The 6,000-nt window shown below is 46.2% G+C and overlaps 1 long non-coding RNA gene across 1 annotated transcript in view; it reads right to left on the bottom strand.

Annotated features, from left to right (window-relative positions):
• Positions 1–2,679: 2,679 nt before the first annotated feature.
• Positions 2,680–6,000, bottom strand: part of LOC121482877 — a 309,951-nt gene continuing 306,630 nt past the window's right edge. The window contains exon 10 of the long non-coding RNA XR_005985649.1: positions 2,680–2,881. This is a non-coding gene — a long non-coding RNA (uncharacterized LOC121482877). The remainder of the gene's footprint in view (positions 2,882–6,000) is intronic.

Here is a 6,000-nt window from a genome sequence, read left to right as displayed (position 1 = left end):
GAGGACTGTTGGGTCGGAAAGCCAATTCATTCTGTTGCTTGATTGCTTTAGACTATTAGAAACCGTTCCCTTGGGAAGAGCAGGAAATCAGTTATGATCTTTTGTCTCCCGTCCGAGGTACAGGGAAGTCACTATTCTAGTGAATGAGCTGCAGATTTCCCCCTGATTTCACTCTCAATTCCTCAATTAGGTGATTATTACCATGAAAGCTGCTGAGACTTAACAGATGGAGGCTGCCCTCGGAAGAGGCCAAGGGACCGCAGAAGCTTGTAAATGATGGCACTGCCCCCCTAACATCTGGACGGGCAGTTACCTCCTAATTCTTATGGCCCAGCTTCCCTTGGCTTTCTGGCCAGGAACCAATGCATGAGTATGCCTTCTGGAAAGCAGAGATGTTCACTGGGCTCTAATAACTCTCTTCCAATGACTGGTCATGGACACTTCTGCTCTCCTACCTACAAAGATGACAGCCATCCCTTAAATAATCAACCACTCCCACTCCCAAGTCATAGCTCTGCAGATATAATCTGTTTGTGCCTACTGTCCATGTGGAGCTAAAGGCACCAAGTAAACACACAGACATCCTCCTTTCCCCGTAGAGACCGAGTGGAGTCCAGATTGCCTAGCCCTTGCGTGGTTTAGGCTACACGGGAGGAAGGGTCCTTCTATTTTTTTTTTTTTAATTTGAGTGTAGTTCACACGTGATTGTTACATTAGTTTCCGGTGGACAACACAGTGATTCAGCACGTTTACATACTATGCTATGTTCACCCCAAGTGTGGCTACCGTCTGTCCTGACACGTTGCTATGACAATGTCGATGTCTATAGTCCTTACGCTTTATCTTGTGTCCCCATGACTTCTTCATTCTATAGCTGGGAGCCTGGGTCTCCCACTCTCCTTCACCCATTTTGCCCATCCCCCCACCCACTTTCCCTCTGGCCATCATCATTCTGTTCTCTGTTGTTTATGGGTCTCATTGTCTTCTACTTAATGTGTCTCATATTCCTCCCATGGGAGCAGAAGGCTCATTTCTTTTCTTATTTTTAAACTTTCAATTAATTTGTTTTTTTTTTAATTAATTTCTTTTTAAGTATGCGCTTTGATGGTTTTTTAATGCATCAGCAGAGTTGTACACTCATCACCAGGATGCGATTTTAGAGCCTTTCTATCACCCCCCAAATATGTCGCATGTCTGTTTGCCATCATTCCCCATTCCCACCCCCACTAAGATTTCTTTCTCTATAGATTCGCTGTTTCTTACCATTTCGTATAAATGGAATCACATAACACATGGTCTTTTCTGACTGGTTTTCCTCACTTAGTATAATATTTTAAGGCAATAGAGCACGTATATCAGCAGTCCATTCCTTTTAATTGCTGAATAGTCTTCGAAAGCTATTTCTTAGTTCTTCCTCCCCCAACTGCCCCAAATAAAAAGGTACCAAATATGAGATCCTGTGCGATCCAGCAACTGCTCACTTCTCCAAAGTCATCTCTCACCACTCCCAACAGCTTCCCACCCCCCACGCTGCAAATGTGGTGGCCTTCTTTCCGATCCTCAAATGTGTCCTGGCCCAGTCTGCTGCAGTGCTATTGAACATGCTGTCCCGTTTCCCTAAACACTACCCTGTCCTACAGGCCCATACGGATTCTACTTGGTTAATTCCTACTCATCCTTCAGATCTCTGTTTAAACCATACTCCCCCAGAAGAGCCTTCCCTGGCCCTTTGGACCGAGTCCAACTTTTCTCTCATGGGCTCTCCTAGCATCTCCATCAGAGCTCTTACTATATGTGTAATTGGTCCATCATATATGTAATTAGTTCTTTAATGCTCACCCCACCTCTCTTTCCCACCTCTCCCCTACATCCACCTCCATCCCCTTCCAGCTCCCACAGCTCTGAAGGCCACAAGGGCTGGTGCCACATCCGTTTGGCTACCCACTAGCCCAGGACCAGGCACGCGGTTGGTGCACAGTAAATATTTGCTCTTGTCCACCTGCCTGCCTGCCTGCACCCTTGCCTTTGACGCTGACAGATACTAGATCTTCAACTCTCCAAGTCATGGCAGGAGGAATCTGCACTTTATGCGCCGTAGAGTTTCCTAAATGTGTCAGACTATAAAGATGTGCTGTTTTCAGCTGATAGCATCATCGAGTCGAAGATAAACTCCACCTGACAGCTAGAATGTAGTCGGTACAAAGTGTTCGGGAGGCCAGCTACACGGCCTGGAATGGAGGGAATGTGGCTATGTGATGAGAACTCCCGTACACTTCTCAACTTTTCAAGTAGCTCCTGGGGAAGACCTGGGGGCAACCTTGTTCACCGAGGTGCTCACTAACACTTTCATGTCATGCCAATTCCAGTGCGCTGAGCGGCACTTTGACTGGCTGTTTGTTTGACTCTGCTTTCAACACCTCTCTTGAAAATATGACATATGTCAGAATGAATCCAAGTAGCCTTCTATCCCGCTTTCACGGCCACACAAAGCTCTCCACCCATTGGGCACACTGAAAGACACTTGATGCTGTTTGAGAACACTTCTCTTAATCTGCTGATAACCTTTTCTGTCTGGCTGGCAAGACCTAAGAAAACGTTTCTTTTCATTTGGGTCCATTTAAAAGAAAACAACCAAAAACCATCAACTGTTAAAAACGTGTCTCTTTGTACTTGTGAGCCTTTACTTTTGGGTCTTGGCAGGAGATTCTTAAGGGGCAAATGGACTAAATGAATGAATGCCAATCACAACAACAGTGGAGGAGAGTAATAATTCAATTCAACAAGCAGTTACTGAGTGCTTACGATGTGCGGGGCCCTGCACGCAGCCCATGGGGGATAGAGATGAATAAACGACAGCTTCTGCCCTCCAGGAGCTCATGATCTGGAAGAGGAGACAGACGTGCACATAAATAATGCTAATAAGGATGATGCTGGGGAAACACTGGAATAGAAGTGCAAGCAAAGGGCTATGGGAGGGAGTATGAGGGGAAAATTAATCACAACATCGAGAGAGATTTCTTGGCATAAAAAGGGATAAATATGATCCCTTGCTTTATTCTAACAACTTCAGAGGGAAAGAATGCCATCAAGACTTTATTTAGATGAGTCTGCGTGTATCTAGATGGGGCCACTGGATGGTCTTGGAGGCCCAGACCCACTTTAATATTTGGTCCCAGGCACTGAGGGGGGCACTTGATGGGATGAGCACTGGGTGTTATGCTATATGTTGGCAAATTGAGCTCCAATAAAAAAAAAATATTTGGTCCCAGGTAAGGAAGGGAGAAGGCAACTTCCTGGGGCCCAACAAACCCCAGAAGGAGTAGTTCTGCTTTACGCATCAGAATACAGATCCTGCTCTCACTCCCTGATGCCCAACCACCAGCCAAACAATCGCACAATCCGTGAAGTTGAGGCACTGGTTGGTTCCCTGCCACTAAATTAAAGTCACCTCCTCCTTTAAGTTGCCCTAGAACCACCTGGTTGGGGGGTCATGGGCACAAGTGAAGGAGCACGTGCTCCTGGCTGCGGCCAGCCTGCTTCCAAGGTTCTCATGGTCCTCTGGTACAAATATGACTTCGCTGCCATAAATACCTGGCCTTCGAAAAGGTCAGAGACTCACTGACCTAGGAGTGCAAAGATGGGACAGCTTTCTGCAGAGCCAGGGACATCTGTATTTAAACCTTTACCACTGGGAGAATGGGGGGCCTGCTAGGGGCCACCACTGGGCTTTACCCAAACCTGGCACGACTCCTGCTTATTTAGCCTGAGGGTGGAAAATAGTTTGCAGCTTGGTGTGAAATGGTGGTTGTCCCATTTAAGGGGAAAAAAACCCCAACCTTTAAAGATTTAAGGATGAAAGCACTCTACAAACTGGGAACAACAGCTAATCAACATTTCAAAGAGGTGGGTAACTGTAATAAATACTGTGAATCCCAGAACCCCAGGATGTGGCCTCTGATTACACCCTCATGGTCCCCGCATCTCTCTGCTGTACCTTCTCAGGGCAGCATTCAGACAGGGGAGTGCACGGGCTTTGGGGTCTTGGGGGGAATCCAGGCTGGACTACTGTCTCTACCACCTCGTAATTAGATATATGCATCTGGGCAAGTGGTTTAAACTCTGCGCCTCACGTTCTCATCGTTACAGACAGGTCCAAGAATCGCTACCTCCCAGAGCTGTTGGGAGGATTAATTATGGAGCTAATGCACGTACAGAGCAGAGCACGGTGCTTGGTACATAATAATAGGAAGGTAATGTGACTTCCCCCACCTTTTTTTTTTAAGATTTATTTATTAGAGAGTGAGAGAGATAGCATGCACCCAAGCAGGAGGAGCAGAGGGAGAGAGTGGACTCTGTGCTGGGCGCAGAGCTCAATGCGGGGCTCAATCCCACCACCCTGAGATCATCACCTGGGCCAAAACCAAGAAACAGACACTTCACCGACTTCGTGACCCAGGTGCGACCTTTCCTTCTGCTCTGTGTGGAAAGGTGTCACTTCTTCTACCCTATTGCCTCTTTCCTCTCTAAAACTAGCCATTGTAAGACAGCGAAGCATGATTTTCATATTTTCTGTGGTTATTCGTTGAAGTTCCCTGAATTGGAAAGCAGATTCGGTGAACAGTTTATTTTCTCTAAAGCGCTTTTTTTGTGAGGTTTTCCCTCTAGAGGTCATGATTTCGCAATACCAAAAAAAGGTCCTGCTTAATTAAAGGAATGACTAGGGATCTGCCAGCAGCTAAGGTAGCTGCCGTAGATTTTTCTCAGAATCCCAGAATACACCCTTGTTTTGCCTGTATTTAATGCCTGCTCTCCATGCCTACCACACCCCCTCTGCTGTCTTTGCTTTTTGGGTTTTTGGTTTTTTGTCACATGAAGGTCAAAGGAGTAGAAGTACTCCGTTCTCTAACCCAGAGGTCTCCAAGCAGAGCCTATTGAAAAGGTGCATGAGATCTGTCCAAGCGATCAGTTACCTCTCTGGTCCAGGAGCAGGGCAAGCAGATGTGAGGCAGGCAGGGGAAAGGGGAAGGGGATGGCAATGGTAAGAAAAGCCTAATTAGCAGCCCTGTTCACTTGTTTCTCCATTGCCCTGGCTTTAAATATATATATGCTGGGAACTCCTAAATTTATTCTCTAAACAAGACCATGCCCCTGAATTCCACACTCATATACCTCCAACCCAATACCTCCACTTGAATATCTAATAGATAAATAGACCTCTCTAATTTGGTCTTATTCCTCAAAATCTGCCATGATAGGGGTTCCTGGCTGGCTCAGTCAGTAAAGCACGTGACTCTTGATCTCAGGGTCATGAGTTCAAGCCCCATATTGGGCAGGCATGGAGCCTACTTAAAAATCTGCCATGATAGCATGGCATTCAGTGTGTGGGGGAGTGGGTATATGTGCCTATGAGCACCTTTTCCTAAGTTCTCTCCACTGGGGACACAGCCATCTGGGCGAGGAGTTTCAAATGAGTTTGGGTTCTCTTATACTCTCATCTCAATTTTGGGCTTCTGCTGCCTCTGACCAAAATTCTTTTCTAACCTTTTCAGTCTGAAGCTCATTGTCTTTCTCAGAGAAGACAACAACTTTGGAGTTCTGCTGTTCCTGTCTTCTATCAACAGGATAGAAGAAGGCATAGTGCCTTCAATTCCAAGAAAGATCTCTCTCCCCTGACTTTGTTCATACTCAGAACATAACTAATGAAGCCTCATGCATCCATCCTAGACATTTACTCCTAGCCTCGGCTCATTGGAGACTTTGAACCCACCTGACATTATTCACATCAGCTGGTGATCCTCTTCTGGTTCATTCTGCATCTCATTTCCTACCACTCTCCCCACACTGATCCAGCCACAAGCACCTCCTTGCTGTTCCTTAAAGATGTTGAGCATATCCTGAAATCAGGGCCTTTGTATGTTCTGAACCCTTAGCTTGGGATGCTGTTTCCCCAGATCTTTGCAGGATTTGCTCCTCACTTCATTGTGTCTCTTTCTAGTTGTC

Source organism: Vulpes lagopus, chromosome X, assembly GCF_018345385.1.
Source record: "Vulpes lagopus strain Blue_001 chromosome X, ASM1834538v1, whole genome shotgun sequence".
In the NCBI taxonomy this organism is placed as follows: domain Eukaryota; kingdom Metazoa; phylum Chordata; class Mammalia; order Carnivora; family Canidae; genus Vulpes; species Vulpes lagopus.
Note: the sequence above shows the minus strand (reverse complement) of the source record. Positions and strands in the feature narration are given on the sequence as shown.